Source organism: Euprymna scolopes, chromosome 26 (assembly GCF_053919585.1).
Source record: "Euprymna scolopes isolate OS-2025 chromosome 26, ASM5391958v1, whole genome shotgun sequence".
Classification (NCBI taxonomy): Eukaryota; Metazoa; Mollusca; class Cephalopoda; order Sepiida; family Sepiolidae; genus Euprymna; species Euprymna scolopes.
In genome coordinates this window covers 35933105-35944242 of record NC_136507.1, presented here as the reverse complement: position 1 = coordinate 35944242, position 11138 = coordinate 35933105, and the positions used below count along the sequence as shown (strand labels likewise).

The 11138-nt window shown below is 33.1% G+C and overlaps 1 protein-coding gene across 5 annotated transcripts in view; it reads right to left on the bottom strand.

Moving 5' to 3' along the window:
• LOC145247986 (innexin unc-9-like) overlaps positions 1 to 11138 on the bottom strand; it is an 849617-nt gene that overhangs the window by 602707 nt on the left and 235772 nt on the right. The window lies entirely within an intron of this gene.

The window sequence follows — 11138 nt, the reverse complement described above, 5'->3', positions numbered from 1 at the left end:
CATGACACTTTTGGTGATAATCTCCCCTCCCATATTAATGGGTGGAAGTTTGTCGTTATCTATCTAGTTTGAATCATTAAAGTTTCATCTTATAATTAATTTAAATCCAATAATTAACTATTATCAATTTGTAAAGACTGCTTAATATTAATTTACATTAGAGTTTAAATAATCATTCAAGGTTTTAATTTAGGAGGTCCGTTTTCATGAGTGACTTTCTTTGCACTGTATTATATTTCTAATGTACTTGAACATAAGGCTAACTATATAAGGTAGGATTCGCAAGCAAGAAGAAAGTATTTTCAATACAGCCAAACTTGCAGTAATAGTATATATTAAGTATACTAAAGTCTCAAACATTAATCGTTATTTTATGTTTCAAATGTAATTCTCACCAAAAAAATATTGTATTTTCATGTCTTCCCCTCAATCGCCAAACTGGAAAACATTATATAGGAGACATGTCTCGTTGAACGCTTGGTAGCTACAAAATGGGTGTCCATGTTACTTAAAATTTATATAGAAAAGTGATCACCCACTCTAAAATGTTAATTATTTTCAAAATATCTTCGTTCATATAATTTGTTTTAACGTATTAGGCCAAAAAAATTTATATCGTCATTTTTAGGAGTGAAAAGACGCTGGGTTACGTTGTAAAAAGTAGCATTTTTTAATTAGAAAGTTTAGTTTGTAATCGAATAGATTACCGCGTAAATGAAAAGGGTGTAAATTGTGGAATGTAGGGGGGGGTAGATCTTCATTATTTGTAGATATAAAACTGCGCTGTATCACATCGTTAAAAAATACCGATTTCTGTTTAACCATTTATAGAATAATAAAAACAAACAAAGGAAATCTTTTCAGTTTTTCATAAGTGGTTTTTATATTTGAATATTAAAAAAAACAAACACTAGCAGCCAAACATTTTTTTATACATACGGGATTATTTCTCCAGCTAGAAACTTTTTGAGATTACCAAATTATTTTATTTGGTGGGAGTTTGTTTTATTTCTAAACATGTATAGAATTTTTTTGGGGAAAAATAACTCTAAAAAAATTGTTTTTAAACGTCGATGTTGAAAATAATAATTCCACATAAATTAAATGAATATCAATATAATTGTCGTTTTAAGTTTATTCAATAAGAATTTACACTTAAAACAATTATCTCGCAAACAGCATTAACTAAAATACATCTCTTTAATAAAATCGATTTGTCTTAATGTAAAATGCAAATAAGGTGATCCCTTAATGGTATATTTTGCAAGAATAAAACTATATATAGAAAGAAATGAAAGATTAAACTAGAAAACACCTGCTGTATATATTAATCAAATTGTGACCAAAACAGACAGAAATAAGAGGGAGAGAGAGAGAGAGAGAGAGAGAGAGAGAAAGTGAGACAGACAGACAGAGAGGGATATATTACTGATGGGACGATTTACAGTTTTTCTATGATTCCGATACAAATACTGATTCCTATTTCGATTCTTCATAAATATTAAACAATAGACTTGTTTATATTCTCCTATTAAAGTAAAAACGCACGTTGAATATGGAGATATTTTCTCACACTGGTCTATAGATTTAATTTTACTTGTAGTTTATAAATTAATGAATATTTATTATGTTATCATTACTAGCATAAGTGGAAATTTTGCTGTAACCATAGAAAAACAAATATAACAATTAAAAGCCTGGAAGTTTGCTTGAAACATTGTTTATCAGATAAAAACATGTGGTTGAAGGCTTATCAATGCAGGTATTATTCACCCGTTAAAAACCAAAAAATTAAACCCAGAAATTAACAATAGGACAGAGATAGCGACTATTTTCCTTTTACAACAAACGAATGATTATCTCATTTGGACAGAATTACAGAGTTGCTTTTCTAAGATTAAATTTAAAATGACAGAATTACCTCCCTTTAACAATTAACGCAATTGTTCGAAACATGCAAATAATATTTTATTTAGCTATTTGCGGACTATTATCTTAGTTGTCGTTTTATGTCGTATCGGTCAACTATTCCTCTGGTCGGCTTTAGTAGGGTCGAAACCGCTATCTTCACACAATAGTCACCTGGAACTATAGAGATTCAACGTCTCATTCCACTGCGCCACGAACCCGAAACGTTGTGATACGGCAACTATTAAGATGAGGATAATAGCCCGAAAATAAATAAATGCATAAATAAATAAATAAATAATATACAAATTACTCACCTCAAAAGAATTCCAATAATGTAATATTCAATTTAGCGTTTCTCTCTCTCTTTCTTTCTCTCTTTCTATATATATATATATATATATATAATTATAAAACTCAAATGACCTTGTAACGAGTGTTGTGAACCAACATGTAGTTTACTACTTCCGGTTGTCCCTGCGCACATAAGCAAAGAATCCACGCGACCATAAAACGTATTGTTTTACTGTGTACGTTTTCATCGTCCAAATTGTTTTTGTTTTCGCGTTTTAATATATCAAAATTTGAATTTAACTTTAAGTATTATGGTATCTGTTCAGTGCACATTTACTTATAATTACGGCAAACCAGTTATAATCAAATGTCTGTATGTTTTTCTTTTCAAAAATAAACAATTATAAACAGAACAACTCATAGAAATATATTTATATTCTTTTTTCTGATTATATACTTTCATATAAATGTTTCTGCTATATCACAAAAATCTGTTTTTCTTTACGTCACAAGTGTCACGCTCATACATTAATTCGTAAGCTAATATACAATACTGACCCAACGGGTCATGAGTAGTCTAGTATAATATATATATATATATATATATATATATATATGTGTGTGTGTATATATATATATATATATATATATATATATTCAGAGAGGTCAGAAACAGAGATGAACTCTCTATGTTGTTGTTTTCAGTTGATTTAAATGGCCGCTAGCTATATATATATATATATATATATATATATATATATATATATATATATATATATATATATATATGATTGTTGAGCTGGATTAAATCCGACGATATGAAATAAAATGGAGGTGGAAGGACCTGGATACTCAACGTTTCGCCCGATCTATGCGGGCTTCTTCAAGAGGGATGGTCATGACCATCCCTCTTGAAGAAGCCCGCATAGATCGGGCGAAACGTTGAGTATCCAGGTCCTTCCACCTCCATTTTATTTCATATATATATATGTATATTTACGTATATATGTATATATATGTATATATATGCATATATATGTATATATACACACACATATATATATATATATATATAAATATATATATATATATATATATATATATATATATATATATATATATATATATATATATATATAAGAGATGAGGAGGAAAGTATTTCTAAGAAACTCCGCGGATTATCAAGTGTTTCCTTATCAGATTAAATATGTTTTTAACTCTTTTTCAAAGTATTTTTAACATGTTTTATTAAATGTTTGCTCCTACACACACACACACACACACACACACACATATATATATATATATATATTATTATTATTTTTATTATTATTATTATTATTATTATTATTATTATTATTATTTATTATTATTATTATTAAATTATTTTAATTCTTTATCATTATTTTTCTGTTTCCAGCGACTGAATAATTGATAAGCCTTTCGATTAGATATAGGTAATTATAATTTTGGCTTGTTAGTACATAAATAGAAAATTATATTTAAAATGATAATGTAAAATTATACTCCATTGTTGAGTGAATAACAGTTGTAAAATCAAAAGCACTAAATACTGGTATTTTCTCAGAATGAATTACGGTGTTTAATTCATATAATAGACCGGGATATAAATGTTCAATACTCAAATCATTTTATGTTTATAATCGATCATTTTATGTGTATAATCTATTATTTTAAACTTGATACATTTTTTAAAATATCATTTATATAACTCGATATTGTCGCGAATTTGCTGAATTGAATTAACTGAAAAGGATTTTTCATGTACTCATCTATCTGTTATAATGTCTGTTTAAATACATGTATGTATGTATGCATGCATGTATGTATGTATGTATGCATGTACGTATGTCAGGTCATGTCATACGCTACTGGTACCATGTAACCCAGTACTACCTGCCTCATGGTCGGGTCACCGGCGACTAAACTGGTTCCCCCACCAGACTTGTTTGGCGAGGAGGGCGGCTAGTCTCCCTGAAGGATTTAAAACAAGACCTTCCAAAGGGCGAATGAACTCTTTTTCTGGGTCAACGGCCAACTAGCACCGTGTATATTTGTGCGTGTGTATATGTGTATTGGGGTAGAGAGGGCTCCCGTAAGCCGTGGTGACGGCAACCTTTCTAGGAGAAGCAAATCTCTGATTTAAAAAAACATAAAGCGGAAGACCAGTACCCGCATTAAGCTGGTCTGCAGTTTAATTTGTTGCTGGCTATCTTGCTCTTGCTTGTTGCTGGATCTCAACATTTTGAACCGAGAGAGAGAGACTTAGCTGTCGTACAAAGCTAATACTCTGTAACATCATATTTGTATAGATACTCCCTCAGACATTTGGGCTCATGGATTTTAAATGTCTGAGGGAGTGGCACTCGTCTGAGAAGACGTTGCAATCATCATGTATGTATGTACCTGTATTTTTATATGTATGTATGCATGTTCATGTTTGACTCGGTATTTGCTCGGGCAAAATACTGAATTGAATTAACTGAAAAGGAGTTTTTATGTACTCATCTATCTGTTTAAATGTCTATTTAAATATATGTATCTATGTATGTATGTATGTATGTATGTACCTGTATGTTTATGTTTGCCTAAGACTTTTGACAGTGGCGACGGATCTTCACGAGATCGGTATCGTTTTAAAGGTGAAACGGTTCAGACGACAACTATCAAATAATTGGCTACAAATATTAATTCCTTCACCGTCAACTGGGCACTTTTATATAAGGAGGGGTTGTTTTTTTCGCGGATATTTTCGAAAGTAATCCTCTCTTTTCGATTGACTAGCTTTAAGTTAAAAGTTCGCCACTTCCGGTTTGACGATGGCCGCCAGGGCCAAGACGTCAATTTTTCTTTTCACGTGTGTTCTTCCTTCGCAGTACGGGTTCGAGACTGCTTATCTACAACCACTTTTGCTCAACATGCACCTTCAAACCCTCGGGAACGCCAGGCACTCAGGCTAATCTCCTCTAAAGCTAATTTAGATAAATACATAAATATGTATTTGGGGGGCATTCATTATCTGCTTTGGATTTTGCTATAAATATTATTAGGATTTCTGTTTTACGGTAGTATTTTTAGTATTATTAGGTTCACGTATATCATACTGCATTTTAGTATTTCATTTAATCTATCTATCTATCTATCTATCTATTTATTTAAAAAAAAATCAGCTATCTACGGACACGCGTGTTTCTTGCCCTACTCCTCTTCAGAGTAGCTTGCCTGTTGACTGAAGAGGAGTAGAGCTCGGAAACACGCGTGTCCGAAGATTACTATTTAAACGTAAAATAAAATAAATAAATAAAAATTCGTCCAAATAAAAAATGGGCGACTTTCTAAGAAAAACACCGGATCTCCGAGGAAGAGACGTTAACCTTAATATCGTTTAAAAAAGCAACAACAACACTATATATATATATATATATATATGTGTGTGTGTGTGTGTGTGTATGTGTGAGTGTGTGTGTGAGTGTGTGTGTGAAAATTTTTATTTATGCAAACATTATATTTAAACATTTTTCAAACATGTAAGCCTTGATCCCTCTTAAGAAATCATGAATATACTCCGCGCGAGGGCACAGAAAAGTGGAAAAGAGAAAGAGATAATCAAAGGCGGAGAAATAAAGCGTGAGAACGTGAAATGCTGCCCATGCGTAAAGCAGAGTAGAAAGGAAATGCAATATGGACGCTATGTAAGGAGAATTTAGGTTTCATTGGGAAGTTACGCAAGCTTAACGAATTTATTTCCTCTTTTGTTCGTCCATCTACCAGAGCCAGTCCAACCACAGAATCTTCTGTATATAGCTGTTGCCAAAAGGAAGACAGATCACTTAAGAGTAGGAAAAGGTCACCTGCGTGAGCTGGTTGCCAATTGAGACATCGCCGTCTGGCTATCTCACAACAGCGAACACTGTTTCGCTATGCAGAATCAGTCGTTCGAGTATAACGTGAAAGCGATTACGTTTACGTTTACAGCCGGACCATTTTACCTAAGGACTTCTAAACCAAAAGGTGTTTACGATAACGAATAACATGATCAAGATGCTTAACGGCCCTGGGGAGTTGAGTTGCTTCTTAATTCGGATTGAATTATGAAATATGGCATTTATATGCGGCGATGATAAATTGAGCTTTCAACGGTGTATAACCAAAGTTAGATAACAGGAAATTTGGCGTTACTTTTAAGATGTTATATCTGTCTTTTATCATTATACGAATTGTTTAGTTGTCTAATCTTCGGAGACAAAGGAATATTTATCAATGTCTTGTTTTGTATGAAACAAAGTTGTTAAGATACTATGCACACACTCGTTGGACGTCTTCATCAGTTACTTCTTATCTTGTTCTGCACCTACTGCTTCTTCATTTTCGTCTTCGTCTTATTATTATTATTATTATTATTATTATTATTATTATTATTATTATTATTATTATTAATCACACTTTGTGCCTGGCTGTTGGTAATGCTGATTTTATACTTATAGGCGGATCATAACAAATGAACATTGACTATCAGCAATCCTTGAACACTTTCTGCAGTGTTCTAGCGGTACTCAACAAAGCAGTCTTTTGTAATTACTCCAACATTGCAATTGATCCCATGTTTTCAATTCACTTGTTAAATCCGTTTGTTACACTCCATACTAATCAGTAAATTCAAACTTCTTCAACTTCCACAATGTTTTTATCTCTCCTCTCAAGACTTGGTATTTTCCTGACCTCCGCCCTTTCTTTTTTTCTCGTCTTTTTTTCTTTTCTTTCCTTTTCTTTTAATTTATTAAATTGCTTGATTCTTACTACTTCGCTCTTCTGCATTTTTTTTCTAATTCCAACTATTTATAAGCTTTTACTTACCCCTGCCGGTTTGTGCTTGTACCATTTTCTGAATATTCAAGATTCAGTTGTCTACATTATTCCCAATGTACCGGCTTCTCTTATTTTTCTGGACTAGTTTGCGGCATTCGCTTATTATGTGGCTTATTATTTCGTCTCTTTGTCTACAAAGTCTACATCTGCTATTTTCTTTTGTCTTGCCGATCCTGGCTTTGATGTGGTGAGTTCTAATCGCGCATGTTTGTACCCATGATCAAACGTTGTCCTTAGTCTAATTGGTTGTTATCCTTATGAATCATGCACATAGCTTTTTCTCTTCCCAGTTTATTTTTATACCTTTTTCTGTTTCTGTTTTGTTTGGGTTTTTTTTTTTCAGTGTATTTTGCTGCAGTAATTTTTCTCTCACGGTTCTGCATTATGTATTTTAGATATTTATTTCGTATGTCATTCACGCAGTCTTCTATACAAACCAGCCCTCTTCCTCCGTCTTTTCTTTTCACAGAGAGTCGGCCCATATCATCATTTGGATGTAGTGCATTGTGCATAGTCATGAGTTTCCTGGTTTTCTTGAGGAAATGTCTTAGTTTTTTCCCCCAACCTATAAATAGCCCGGGATATTTTACTAGGGTATTTGCCCATGTGTTTATAACTTTAATTATGTTTCTACTATATATGTAATGTTATGACCCTTTAGGCTGTGATCATAGCGTAGTAGCTGTTTACTGTGGCAAGCGGGAGCAATGGTCAAAACATTATTATTGTTGTTACTGTATTCTTATTAATTGATTTGAGCGACGGATGCTCGCTGGATCAGTTATGGTGATTAGAAGAATAAACAATTAAATTGAGGAAGTAATGATTGACGTGTGAATCGCAAAAAGAATGTGAAAATAGAAAATATATGTAAACATTATTTTGGGGTTTTGAATAAACGAATAACTAGATGGAAACATTAGGTTGGTCTGAGACACGTAATTAGGTGACGTGGGAGAACACGTGATGTAGTTAGTTTTGGAGAGATTCAGGGAGTTGAGGATTGACCACCAGAGCAGACAGACGTCTAGACAGGGGTGGACAGACAGCTAGGAGCGGGCTGTATGAACAGAAAATGTAGACAAACTGCAGATCCTGTGAAAACCAATTGAGACAACTGAAATAAATTTATATTACAAAAATATAAAAAGTTGTCTTCATGGTTTCACAAATAAGAAGAGGTGTCTCAATTATATGGTGCTGATCGCTTCATGGTTCATCACGGAGCAGCAGGAAGTTAAAAGAACTCTTCAAGAAAAAGGTATGAAGCATATATTATTATTCTTACATATGAACTGTAAAAATATCTCATGTGATAGGTCTGATACAACATAACTCGGTTTACACGTCAATATCATGTCCCCTGGCTAAGAACAATATCTTACATCCGTTAGATAACACATGACACGTTTTAAAATATTTCCTCCAATATAAACAAATATACAACATATAATTTCGTTTCGACGAGTTTGTCTGTTCTTCTGGTTATGCTTTTCCAAGTTTTACTTTTATGTATGTTGTTTTGATAGTGTCCGCTTCCAGAACACCCAAACATTTGTCGCTATCATGTACAACTGGTGCATCATCTCCGTTTAATGTGGTAGTAATTGCTTCTAGTTTTCCCTATTCTCATGATCATGAACGCACACTTTTCCATTCAGAATTTCATTCGGATATCCAGACTGAAGATACAGTTGTATTTATTAGTGTATCAAATTAGTTCTTGATTTTTGCAAACAACTTCAGGTCATCCATGTAAATTTAGTGGTTCCTTCTTTCACCCGTATGTCTTAACTTGCCTACTGTTTTACATTTTCCTAATATCTTGTTAAGAGGCATCATGTCTATGATGAATAGCAGTGGTGACAGGAAACCACCTTGGAAGATATGTGCTTTTATCCTAATCTCTGTTCTATGTTGCCCATCAGATGCCAGACCAAGTCTCCATGCGTTCATTGCATTTTCTATTTAATTGATAATATTGATGGGTATTGTTTACATTCTCAGGCATTCTATTATTAATGCGTGCGGGAGTTTCTTGTAGTCGATCCACGCTAGGACAAAGATCTTTTTTTCTATTTTTTTTTTTACTTCCTTCAAGATTAATTGGTGTATGGATAAATATGTTGATAAATACAACACCTCATATTTCGTGCATTGGCATCCGTTACCGATGCTGCTGCTGTTATTTAAAAATTTCGAAACGGTAAACGAATTGTGCATTCACCTATATTATAATCGTTTTTTTATGTTTTGTTCATTGGCCAGTTATAATAGACTCTGTAATAGTCAGTTAAAGGTTGGCATGCAGCAAATATTGGCATTCAAAACTTAATAATAAAATAAGAAAATTGAAACAAAAATGAAAAACAGTTTCTCAAATAACAACTTCGACTAAAGATATAGCATACCTTGTACATACTCGTATACAAAGATTTTAATTAGCTTCTTTGATATGACAGGGGCGTGTTCGAAATGAAAGTTTTTGTTAAAAACCCCATTTCACAATGATACTTAAGTTTTTCTATTTTAAACTTAAATTCAAGCCATTACCACTGCACAAATAGTAAGCATGTAAAATAAACAGTGCTCTGATATGACAGGTGCGCATTTTGAATGATTTTTTTCTTTACATCACAATTTAAGCATTATACTTGAGGGTTGAGTTTGTTTAAACTTTAATGCACGCATTCTATATAAAAAGTATTTTATGAAATAAAAAGTAGGTTTCCTACAGTGCAATGGAGACTACATTATATTGAAAACTTAGTCAATGAGATGCACGTGGGGCTTCTCCCGGGCGCATGTATATCAATCAATCGATTTGATCGAAAAATTAGTTATTTCTTCACTTTCGATTATAATAAAAATATTGGAGTGTGAATCATTCCTTAATCAGAATTCAATCTCGGGCAACGTCAGGCCACCCTTATACTGGTAAATAATTATGAAACATCCGTTTCTTCTCATTGTATATAATGGAAGTGTTATGACTATTCTTCTTATTATGTTTACAGTATCCTAAACAGAAACCCCATTTCGTAGTAATCGGAAAGAGGTCATGTCTGAAATGACGTGTCATAAATAAACTTCCAGACGTTTTTAGTGTGGCCCTATTTATTGATAGTACACACAGGAAACTTTAGCCCCCTTTGAAGTAATCTAGTCCGGCTGCAATGCACTTGTATTGTTCATACAACTTCTGGAAGGCCCCATTGCATTTTTCTTGGGTAAGCGTGTCAATAACTCTCGATAGAGCCTCTTTCATCTCCCTAATTATCGCATGAACAAAGCCTCTTAGATTTTCCTTGAGTTCAGGGTACATGTCTATAGGGAGGTTAAAGAATTATTTTGAGGGGAACAATATCATAGAGAGCGAAAGGAACTGTTTTGATTCCTATATTGGTCAAACAGTCTGTGACAAGGATGGAGTACTCTTGGGACATACTTCGCGCAAATCTCCGAATCTTCAATTACTCGCGAATAATTGTGCACAGTTTCTACACTGACATCAAAGTGTGCACTTCTTGTTTCTATAGACACATGAGGCACTTATTCATGAAATTCTTTATTTGGTCAATGAAATCTATTGTTGTGACTTCTTTGCATCTCCCACACCTGCCATCGTCACTCACAGACTCAATGGGTTAATTGGATCTATTTTTCCACTTAAAAGCGGATGCTCGATTCATGCAAGGTAGTTAAAAAGCAGTTCCACGTATTCCATACATGTATCATTTTCCCAGTATAAAATAGAAATGTACTGCATAGCGTTCTTCTAAAGTTTTCGAATATACAGATTGAATTTATGAAATTATCCAGCTTTTACAATCAGTTTTAACGAGGTGTTTTCCACTTCCTGCTGTAGCTGTTTATTTTAAATGTCGACTCATATAAAATTGGTCACTTACCTTATAAGATGTATAGCAATAATGTTCGGATTTTTCAAGATCATACGACAATGTAAACTCCCTGTATAAAAAGTCTGGAAACTTATTTAATGTATTTATTTGTTTCCTCACGAAAGCAAATTAGGCACAAGGCCGTTT